This window comes from Artemia franciscana, chromosome 13, assembly GCF_032884065.1.
Source record: "Artemia franciscana chromosome 13, ASM3288406v1, whole genome shotgun sequence".
NCBI lineage: Eukaryota > Metazoa > Arthropoda > Branchiopoda > Anostraca > Artemiidae > Artemia > Artemia franciscana.
The window spans coordinates 42,313,841-42,326,290 of NC_088875.1; the positions used below are offsets into that span (position 1 = coordinate 42,313,841).

General features: G+C 36.4%; 1 protein-coding gene and 1 non-coding gene across 5 annotated transcripts in view; one reads left to right on the forward strand and one right to left on the reverse strand.

Annotated features, from left to right (window-relative positions):
- The window catches only part of LOC136034957 (uncharacterized), a 147,051-nt gene that overhangs the window by 36,275 nt on the left and 98,326 nt on the right, over positions 1–12,450 (reverse strand). The window lies entirely within an intron of this gene.
- On the forward strand, positions 4,887–4,958 carry Trnae-cuc (transfer RNA glutamic acid (anticodon CUC)). Its single transcript has one exon. It is a non-coding gene; the product is annotated as a tRNA-Glu (tRNA).

Sequence of the window (12,450 nt, forward strand, 5' to 3'; positions counted from 1 at the left end):
ACAGAGAATTGAATTATCCTCAAATGTGAAATTTTTTAACTTATTAGTAAGATCAGTGGATTTTTTTTATAAATGATTTTTGTGTTCCCAAGAGTGGACGCACTGCCACTGACAACCACTTTCTTAATTTTGCCACTGGTGATGAGAAAGTTGATACAATGGGACGAAGGGAGGGAGGATTTACGACTAAGCCAGGCCATTAGTCCGCCTCCTTTTCACATCCCTGACTTGAGGCGCTTGGGCCATGATGTGGCTTCGTCCATTTCTGGTAAGTAAAGACCTACTTAAAAACAGAAAATATAAATACAAATGACGTTCCTAGAAGAACCAGAGGTTGTTTGCCATGAACTGTTAAAAAGACTATTCCCTATAAAAAATTCTTAAAAACGTAAACATTACATGCAAAAGATTGGATAAAGGCTCGCGTGGTTTTAACTTTGGGCAAACCTTGAATAATTTCAGCCCATCTGGTTCTTCATCTTTCCCTGAGACGGTTCCATCCATTGGCAGCTAGGTCGTAAAGGCTGATAATATTGGGAGAGGGTTGGCATAAAGACGAAGAAGATGATCGAATTGTTGAAAAGAAGCACGAGCCGATTTGCATCAAGAAGGAGGGATTTTAAAGACGCGAAAAATGTCTTCGGTGCGCATTGTGGTGTAATATCCGATACGTCATTGATCCTTTTCAGTTGCATCCAAGTTACATACCCGAAACTTCTATCAATCCATGAACAAAACCATGGCGATCCTTGCCATGGTTTCTGTGTCCACGGCTCCATTTCAATATATGATTGATCCGAGGTAACTGAACTGCTTTACTAACTCAATAGCCTGACCGGATATCGGAGCTGGTTTCTGGCGTTTAGATGGCGTTTGCTCAGCAGGGATTATTTTATTCTGCGCACAGATTATGGTCGAAAGTGCAAAAAGTAGGGTAAAGTATCATCAGTTCAAGAAATGCAAGGGGGAATGAATCGAATTTTTGAGATACGGGGAGGGGGGTTCTATTGTTTTTTTTTCAGTTTTTTCGATGAAGAAACCAGATAAGGTATTTTTCAACGAAAAAAAGGTATGTTTTCAAATCCAAATGGAGGAGAGCAAAAAAATGTACAAAGCTGGGGAGGGGTAATAAAGTAAATGGGACAAAAATATAGGCTAGGCAATGATCGCCCCTACCCCCAAATGACACCACTGACAGGGTCGAAGGTACAGAGCAGAATAAGCTTAAGATCTGCCACAGAAAGTGGGTAACCCTTTAGGTTAAAACGAAAACAGATTGAAGCGGGGAATATGTGTGTTTTGAAATCATGTTCTCTAACCCCTTTCTCCTATATACTTGGTCAGCTTCAAGTGTCTACGAAGAATTTCTTTTCTGCTTTCAATCAACTTTCGTCAAGAATTATAAAAAAAAAACTTTCATAAAATAAGGATTGCGTGACAAAATGAATGAAAACATAATTCAGCAAAACTGTCATGCCAACTCAAAGGGCTGGTCAATATTCTGATAAGATAATCTCGTAATTATAGTACACATTGAAAAAAAACATATCTATTGGGTTTGACGTTAGGGTAGAAAAATACATCTTTTCTCATTAATGCTGCCTTCAGTTCGCTTCGTAGCTGTGATTATACAATCCTAGATTGCGACTCACGACTGAAAAAAATTGAAAGATATTGCAGATGCGTCTTTTTGATAACTTGGATGCATATAGTGTCTTTTGACTTAGCTCAACACAGCCCCGAATCCCCAAAATTTCCCTTCAATACCCTTGGTGTTTTGGGATACACCCATGATCCAACATACTCCCCTTCCCCAAGGATAAATCCTGTATATTATAAATGGATAAGCTGGATAATTTAAACTCCTTGCTCTTGGGATTCTGGGAACATGGTATCCCCAGAGGCATTACTATTAGATTTTGTGACTATTTCGAGCAATATGGCTTTTTAAGATTTATATCGGTGAAAAGGGGAGCATCTTAGTTGCCCCCCATGTTGCCATGCGTTCCTTTCTCAGCTCCTCTCTCAACATCATTTTGAAGTTCCAACGATATGCTCTAAGCCGTCCCTTAGATATTGTTATTCTATCCTTTTGACAGTCCTCCTACATAAAGTGTGTTTGATTTTGTTTGACATCTCCCTAACCACTTTTTACGGGTTTTACCTTGATACCCTTAGTTCTTTTGGAGACTCAGGATAAAACATGCCCCCTTTTCTCAATAACCAGCCTTATATAGAAACAATGAACAGCTTGTATAATGTACAACACTTGTCCCAAGGGCTGTGGGGGTTTGTCATCCCTGGAAGCATAGTAATTTGATTTTTTGACTGTTTCGAGTAAGATGACAATTCCAAAATTTTGATCAGATGTTTTGCGGAAGATTGCAGCTTAAAGGGCGTGGGAAGCTCTTGTGCCATGCTGTGAAGGTTCCTGGCTTCTTTTTGTTATTTTTTGTTCCATTTTCTTTAGCTGTTCAGAGTCATTTATCATATTGTGTAATTTTGCACGTGTGATAGATACTAAAAGTCAATTCCTCCTTCCTGTTTATTCTTTACAGGCTCTTACACGCTAAACTAACACGTTCCTTGATTCCATTTTAATTTTGCTTTGCTTTCTAATCGCAAATTCAATTCAATGCAAATTCAATGTGGGTTTCACTGCTTCTTATTTCATACCTTTTTTGTAGCTGTTCGGAGTCACTTATCATCTTTTGTAATTCTGCATGTGTCATAAATACAAAAAACGATACGACCACCCCTGGAGGTAAAATTATATATTTTTGCTCTTTGAATGTATGTAAATGTGTCGTCACTCACTTGAATGTTCCCCGGTATGAATTCAATTCCTCTTTCCTGCTTATCCTTCACTGACACCAAATTAACTTCATTCAGTTCCAGGGTGGTTAAGGAATTCAGACGTGAATTCATTTTCTCCTTCTTGTGTATCTTTGCAGAAACAAAAATAACAATATTCATTCTAGGATAAAAAATCAGTAATTTCAATTGAACTAAATAATTACGACGTGAATTCAATTCCTTCTTTATGTTAAACCTTAACAGACGCATGCACGCTAAATCAACACGTTCCTTTTTTCATTGTAATTTTGCTCTGTCTTATAACAGCATATTTCATTGTCCAACGTTTTTCTTTGCAATTTAACGTGATTTTTGCTGTTTCTTGTTCCATGCCTTTTTCTTTAGCTGTTCAGAGTCATTTGTCATCTTTGGTAGTTTTGCATGCGTCATACATAGACCTACTAATAATGATGTGACTACTACAATAGGAAACATAATGTAATTTTATGCACTTGAAATGGGTTCATAAATATGACGTCATACATACGATTTTTTTTTTTAACAAAGGCTCTAAACAAATTTTCTCAAATTCGTGAACTATCTAGATCGTTATTTCAGGCTAGAATATCCCAGGGTGCCTTTCGATATCTTTCTTCAATAAAAATACCAAAAAAAGGTATTTCCGAAAATTTAGAGGGGAAACAATCTAGGGGACAATTAACTTCCTCCCCCAATTGACGCGCCCACCCCCTGAAATCCAAAATTTTGTCAAATTTCTGAATAATTTTCACTTATATTATAAAAAATTGTGTTATTGACCACCTCAGAAAAATTCCCCTTGCGTGCCTGACCTCACGAACGTACCACAAAGTTAAGAACAAGTTTTGCGACCAATAAGCCCAGTAAGACCAGTATTTAGGGCGGGGGGTAGGGGGTTTGAACCCCCGATCCCCCGAAATGTTAGTCCGACGTGTAAAATTGTAACAAAAGTGAATACGAACAAATTTTCGATGCGTTTTTAAAGTTTGGCATTATAAATATAGTGCATTATATAATGCATTATAAATATCGAGCTATAAATATAATGCATTCTGCGCAGCCTGTTTTCCATTATTCCTTTGTCGCAGTTTCTATAACTTTGTTTCTACAGTATTATATTATCATCATGTTTTGGTATATTTCATCAGGATAACCTAACTTCGCTTCTTGTGTGTGTTCCCAACAAGCGATAGGTACCTAATTTTTTTTGCAAACCCTCCCTCCGAAAAAATACCTTTGTGACCCCCCCCCCAAAAAAAAAATCCTGGATACGACCCTAGTGACCAGACTTGCTAAAAAATTTAGCTTATCTAAACCAAGTTTAGGTTATGAAAATGAAACTTTCAGGGATGAATCTACAGACTAAAGTATGTCCCGGGAGGCCTTTTGAAGCAACTACCTCCACTCCTTCTTCCTCTAGAGGGCCCTGACCTTAGATGACCTTTAAAGATATGTGTTATAAAAATGAAACCTTGCAAAATAGAGGTACAACAAAATTGTTTTCAGCTTCGTAACTTCGCTCAATTCCATTTTATAAGGTTTTAAAGATATGCAAATATATTTCCCAAATTTTGAAAAAAAAACATTGATATGGCTCAAAATTCTACTCAAATAACAGGAATCGCATTTTCAGAACTAAAGGCAGAGAAAGGGCAACTGGTAACTGAAAATTAAGGTAAAACGTTGTTTTGTCAAAATTTCAATAGGTATATAGACCTGTCATGTAGACAAATTTCAGGGCCTTCTAGAGGGAGATGGAATGGAGGTGGTACTTTAAAATACCTTCCCGGGACATACTTTAGCCTGTAGACCCATCCCTGAAAGTTTCATTTTCCTAACCTAAACCCTTTCCGAGATAGCAAGAAGTCAACTAACTAGCATTTTACCGAAAAAACATATCTTACCTATTGATGTAAGGTATTTGCTCAGGGAATTACTTTGTCTCATTTTAAATACTTTTAAAAGACAAACTTTTTCTACAGTAACATGTAATTATTACACAATGGTTCCTTGTCTTATCTAATATTCCTTCAATATTTGTTCCTAATATATCCGGTATGGTCTAGTGGCTAGGATAGCTGGCTCTCACCCAGCAGGCCCGGGTTCGATTCCCGGTACCGGAAAATTTTAAATTTCCTGTGTTAGGTTTCACTATTTCTTTCGCTCTTACTTAGTACTTACTTTTATTTTTCAAACTGAAGAAAAGTAGGATGTTCCTTTCTAAACAGAAAAAATATATATTTCCAAAATTTCCATCTTCGTCATATGGAAAAAAGTAACTGTTAAATGGAAAACTGTTAAACGTCACTGTTAAACGTCAAAATGGAAGATAATTGTTAATTCATAACAAAACAAGAATTCTGGTATAGAGACCCCCTGAAGAGTTGCAGCAACTGTGGGTCATGGGATTCATGGGTTACAGTTCTTGGATTACAAGCTACAGTATCTGTCGGTTTGGAATCGAACCCTCAAACAGCACAGCAAAAATCTTAGCTGCTAATCTCTAATGAACATAACTCACATAGTAACGGTCATTCTCATGGATTTAGTCATTCTTATAGATCGGGTACGGAAACCAACATCGTAGCTGTAGATGTATACTATGGAGTAGTGAGTTGAGTTGAGGATGAAAAGAAATATTTATACCTATACCCTCTCTTCTCCCAAATAGATTGGATGATTCGAAAACAATATGTACAACTATGCACAATTATGAACTTTTACCTCCCAACTGGTTTGTATTTCATGCCCCCTTTTGGTATGATAGGAGTTTAGGGGTCTCTTATTCCCCGCCACAGAGGCCAAAGGAATAGCCTACTCGAGTGAAAAGACATATCAAGGACACTATGTGTTACTTTCCACTAGTTTGGCTGAGATTTGGCAAACCTTTCTGGTTATTTTTCTCAGGCACTTCACTAGAATTTACTTCTGGAGGGGGGAGGGTGGGGAGGCATAATACATAAAATTTATAATCTGAATAAAAAGTGCCCAGCAATTTAGAAAAAAAGGATTTCGGGAAGATCCCGATCCTGAGGGTCCCCTTTGCGTCTGTACCTTATTGTTCTGATGATATGAGTTTGAAAACCCCTCAGATTCTCCCCCTACGAAGTTTGGATTGGGTTCCGATCAAAAAAGGCATATCTTCGTCATTAGCTTGTATTTCCAACGAAGTTTCGTTAAGACCCAATAACTCATTTTGGTAGATGTCTTATAACAATAATTTAAGATATCTTTGACCCCACAAAAGTTAAAATTTGTTTACGGTAAAGTTTTTTATAGTTTTGAAAAGTAGAGTTGCGAGAAAGACTCAAGCTTTAGCGTAAAGAGTGGGGCGTTGAGGAGGGGAGAACCCCTATCATATAGGGAATAGTATCCGCTCATTTTATGTTTTAATGTTGCTCCTTACTTTCAGTTAGAAAAACTTACTTTTATTTAATTTCTGAAAGTTTTTGAATTAATGCAGGTTTTGATTTTGGTTCATCATACATGAATAATTAAAACAAAATTTGCAGATTAATTTCATTTTTTTTGGCCAAATGGCTTTCTCATAGTTTTGATCAGACCATTCTGAGAGAAAAGGGGCGGGGAGGGGGCCTAGTTGCCCTCCAATTTTTTGGTTACTTAAAAAGGCCACTAGAACTTTTAATTTTATTTACGAACGTTATGTATTAGTAATGGATATACGTAACTTACGAATTAACTTACGTAGCAAACTTTTATATACGTATTTTTATTACCTATATGAAGGGGTTCCCCTCGTCAATACCTCGCTCTTTACACTGAAGTTTGAAGCTCTTGAAGTTACTAAATTACTGAAATTATTAAAAACATTTTAGCGTAAAGAGCGAGGTATTGAGGAGGAAACCCCCCCCCATATACGTAATAATTTATGTTCGTTTTAAGTCTTACTGCTGCTCCTTGCTTTCAGTCGAAAAAACGTGTTTTTTTATTTACTTTCCGATTGTTTTTTTTAAATAACGCTGGAAAAACCAGCGCCCCTTCATGCAAATTCTCTTCCCCCATGATAAAGTTATCCATGAAAAGATCCTCCCACGTAACCCCCTCCCCACCACCAGAAAAAATCCCCCTTGAAAACTTCTGTATACTTTTCAATAACCAATACTACATGTAAACAATGGGCTAAGTTCATAACTTGCATCCCTTCCCCCGGGGACTGTGGGGGATTAAGTCGTCCTCAAAGATACAGTTATTAGATTTTTGATTATGCTGAACAAAATGGCTATCTCAAAATTTTGATCCGGTGACTTTGGGAAACAAATAAGAGTGGGAGGGGGCCTAGTTGCCCTCCAATTTTTCTTGTCACTTTAGAAGGGCACTAGAACTTTTAATTCTCATTAGAATGAGTCCTCTCGTGACATTCTAGGACGCCTGGGTCGACACGATAACCCCTGAAAAAAAATTAACACGCATCCGTGATCTTTCTTGCAAAAAATACAAATTCCACATGTTTGCAGATAGGAGCTTAAGTTCTATTCCAACTTCTATTGACTTATATTCTAATGATTATTTTGTCGTTTTTGTATAGGCAACAAATTGTAATATTATATTCCTGAAAAAGTATTTTGCAATTTCTATTTAGTTTAATAATGTTATTCTTATATCATGCCAAACCATTCGTGCTAATAAAAAAAGAAATAAAACGAACACAAACGCCATTAGAGAGTCGTTTACTTTATATCACTATCAAAATTCCTTTCTTCAGCTTTGAGTATTCGTGGCGGCAGGCCAACCATTTATGGACATTGTTTGCTCCATATTTAGTAGGCCTCTAGACGTGAAAATAATCCCAGCGATGAACCTGAGCAGAAAAAAACCTACAATAATTAACCACCGCCCTAGACCCACCTAAGGCTTAATTTAATACCAATTTTATAATGGGAAGATTACAACCAAATTAGGAAAGGGTCGTTGGCCGGATAGCTTCTTCAAAATCAAGTATTTCGCATCTAGTTTTTTCGCCATTTGTGTAAAGCTAACAATCAAGACAGGTTAGACGCATACTGCCTCAGTAACAACCGGAAGGATTGATCATGGATTATATCCAAGCTGTAGCATAACCCTTTTGCGGTGACATTGTCGATAAACAATCTTATCAGTGGCGCCACTTAGAGGTGGCAAGGGATTTTGTGTTTTTGCCCCCTACATTTTATTGCCCCTCTGGATTTTGAGAATACTTTTTTGGTATTGTCATTCAAAAATGATTGTTTTCGATATTTTCAATAAAAAAAATCTGATAAACAACAAAATCACCCCCCTCCCCGTTACATTTTGAAGAATATCTTTTTTGGTAAAGAATAACCTTTTTGATAAAAACATCTTTTTTTCATTGTAAATACCTTTTTTGTTTTTAGTTCAAGAAAAAAACGAAATCTCCCCTAAATTTATAAAAAATGCCTTTTTATATATTTTCATTAAAAATAAACTTTTTGGGGGCATTTTCTCTGAGAAAATTGGAAAAATTTTCCCACTAGATTTTGAAAATACATTCCTCCCCCTTCCCTTACATTTCGTGAATTTCCCCCCCCCCCCCCACTGAAAACAACCCACAGTTGAAATAGTTAATATGATTAAGCCGGAAAAGGAAGAACTAAAGATTTGAGAAGAGAAAAGCAGTTACTTTAAATGTTTTATATTTATTATGAGATTGATCTTCTAGGTAAAGTAAAACACGGAGAAGTGCTTAATTATCTACGTCTTTTTTCTCCTAAGTGCAGTGAACTTTGATAAACTCGGGCAAATTTTACTGCGTATAGCTAAAGCCTTCAGAATTTGATCTAACAGAAAAGCTGTACAGACAGTGAAAATTACCAAGTAGAGATAAATCTAATAGAAAAACTAAACTACTCAACTGGCTTGGAAAAAAAAAATGTTGCTTAGTTCCAACGAAAATAACGCGCGAAAATTATTGTTGAACCACATTCGGCGATCAACAAATCTGTTCTCACGATTGTTGACAACGATGTGTTTGCCTAAAAATACTTTATGAAGTCAGTAATGTCGGTAATCAGTCAGGTTTTGTGCGATCCGTGTTCTTTATAAATCCGTATGTTTAGCTAAAAATGTGCGATCCGTGTGTTTACATAAAAATGCCTGGGCGAAGTCAGTCATGACGATAATCAGTCAGGATTTGTACGATCTGTGTTCTTTATTGATCTCAATAATCATGTGTATAAAAGCCAACAATTGAAATGGCAAGGAATTTGTTTGATGAAACAATATCAAAGGACGAAAAATTGTAGAAAATCTTGGTTTTCATATAAGTTTAGACCCAAGATGGAGCGAGGAGGCAAAAATGTTTTTATTTTACTGCCCTTGGTACTTTAAGGAATATTGTAAGGGCTTGCGAAAATAAGTCGCAAAAACAAGCCAATGGAAGTAAAGAATATTTTTTTACTCGAAAGAAATTAACAGTCACTTTTCTTTTTATCTTTGGCAGGGGTTGGCAAGGGATTAACTTGCTACACGGCAGGAGAGTAACTCCTGCCGAGAGGGTAACTCCTAAATTTCAGTTTGGCGGGGGGAGAACGAGGTATGAGAGGGGCTCTCATACCTCGTCCCCCCCCCCCGCCAAACTGAAATTTAGTTTCTTCAAAAATCTTTTCAAAACTAATATAAGCCTGCATAATTCAATCATCCACAGAAACGGGTCAGTTTTCTTAGGTAGGCTATATCTTTACCTTTATGGTACTATATGGCTCATTTTTTAGTTTTCACTATCATTTTCACTCGATTTGGAAAATTGGCTCCAACTTTGCCCCCCCCCAGGAATTTTGACAAAATTACGCAACTGATCTTTGAATAGACGCTTTATAATTTACTACGCATTCTCTTTTATAACTAAACGTAATAGGATTTTTTCCGCATTATTTTTGGGATCTATCTAATTTTTAAATAGCAATTGCGCAAACTATATTAAAAAAAAACATACGTGCTTACATGCGACCTAATATGTAATTTAGTTATATTATTGTAAACAAAAAGCATATTTTATGTATTTGTTCTTTGTTAACTTTTAGTCATGCAAACCTAATAAAGTTTGTTTACAAAATCGCAAACGACTGTAATTAGAAAAAAACAAACTATATCATTAACATTTTCAAAAAATATCTTTAAGAACATCAAAGTGAGGTAATGGCTGGATTCTTTTTACACATTAAACAAAAAAAACAAGTTTTTTAAATGAAAGTAAGGAGCGACATTAAAACTTAAAACGAACAGAAATTACTCCATACATGAAAGAGGCTTTTCCTCCTCAACGCCCCGCTCTTTACGCTAAAGTTTGACTCTTTCTCATAACTCTACTTTTTAAAAGAGTAAAAAACTTAAGCGTAAAGAGCGGGGCGTTGAGGAGGAGAAGCCCCTTTCATATACGGAGTAATTTCTGTTCGTTTTAAGTTTTAATGTCGCTCCTTACTTTCATTTAAAAAAACTTGTTTTTTTTGTTTAATTTCTGGACGTTTTTGAATTAATGCATGTTTTGATCTTGGCTCTCCGCACATAAATAATTAAAACGAAATTTGCATATTAATTTCTTTTGACTAAATGACTTTTTCATAGTTTTAATCGGAAGATTTTGAGAAAAAAGGAGCGAGGGAGGAGGCCTACTTGCCCTCCAATTACTTGATTACTTAAAGGCATTAACTTTAAATTTTTTACGAACGTTTTCATAAGTAAAAAATAACGTAACTTACGAATTAACTTACATAGCGAACTTCTGTATTCGTTTGTATTTATTTCGTATATAAGGAGGCTCGCCCCTCGTCGATACCTCCCTCTTTATATTAAAGCTTAAATTTTGTCTCAATTCCTTAAGAATAACCCGTGAATCACAAAGGCCGTAGAATAAGTAGTTGTAATTACTAAAAATACTTTAGCATAAAGAGCGAGGTATTACGAGGAGGTAAACCCCTCATGTGCGTTATAATGTCTGTTCGTTTTCAGTTTTAATGCTGCTCCTCACTTTCAGTAGAAAAACTTTTCATATTTATTTTTTCATTGTTTTTTAAAATAATGCTAGAAAATCCTGCGCTCCCTCCATTGAAAGTCTCTGCCCCCATGAGAAGTTCCTCCATGGAAAGATCCTCCCAAGTAACCTCTCCCCTTAAATCTACCCCCAACCAAAAAAATCCCCCTGAAAACGTCTGTACACTTCCCAGTAACCATTATATATGTAAACACAGGTCAAAGTTTGTAACTTGCAGCTTCTCCCATGGGGACTGCAGTGGAGTAAGTCGTCCCCAAAGACATAGTTATTAAGTTTTTCGACTATGGTGAATAAAATGGCTATCTCAGAATTTTGATCCGGTGACTTTGGGGAAAAAATGAGCATGGGAGGGGGCCTAGATGCCCTCCAATCTTTTTGGTCACTTAAAAGGGGCACTAGAACTTTTAATTTCCGTTAGAATGAGCCCTTTTGCGACATTCTAGGACCCCTGGGTCGATACGATCACCCCTGGGAAAAAAAAAAAAAAAAAAAAAAAAAAAAAAAAATAAACACGCATCCGTGATTTGTCTTCTGGCAAAAAATGCGAAATTCCACATTTTTGTAGATAGGGGCTTGGAACTTCTACAAAATGGTTCTCTGGTACGCTGAATCTGATGGTGTGATTTTCGTTAAGATCGTATGACTTTTAAGGGGTATTTCCCCCTATTTTCTAAAATAAGGCAAATTTTCTCAGGCTCGGAACTTTTGATGGGCAAGACTAATCTTGATGAAACTTACATATTTAAAATCAGCATTAAAATGTGATTCTTTTGATGTAACTACTGGTATCACAATTCCATTTTTTAGAGTTTCGGTTACTATTAAGCCGGGTCGCTCCTTACTACAGTTCGTTACCACGAACTGTTTGATTAGCACGTTTCTCTTTAACAGTATTTAGTTGGATAGATTGTTATTTCAAATTCGCCAGTGTTTCCATTTTTCTTTCCAACAATCTGTAAAACATCGGCAATTTTCACTATCCTCTTTTTTGTCAAGAAATGGGTTTGGAATTTGTTAGACCTCCCAAAAAATCGACAAAAGTGGAAACGCTGTAATTCACTTTCCTGATTCTGAAAATGTAAGGTTCAAATAGAACCAGCAAAAGGAGGCAGGACAAGCTTTCCAAGGCCTAGCCCTGAAAAGGAACCCACTACATTGTCCTTTAGCACAACAATTTCCATTACAAGAAAGAACAAAAGACCAAAGAAAAGAAAAATCAAGAATGTACAAGGCCAACGAGAATACTGACCGGAACAATACGAATACTTTGAGAGAGAAAACGCTTCCCTTCTTCAGCGCTATGTGAGATTAAATAAAACAAACAACAAGTTTTTAACTGAAAGTAAGGAGCGACATTAAAACTTAAAACGAACAGAAATTATTCCGTATATAAAAGGGGCTGTCCACTCTTCAACGTCCCGCTCTTTACGCCAAAGCTTTTTATTGTTTTAAAAAGCAGAATGTGACAAAGAGTCAAACTTTAGCGTAAAGAGCGGGGCGTTGAGGAGGGGACAGTCCCTTTCATATACAGAATAATTTCTGTTCATTTTAAGTTTTAATATCGCTCCTTACTTTCAGTTAAATAAACTTGTTTTTTATTTCATTTCTGA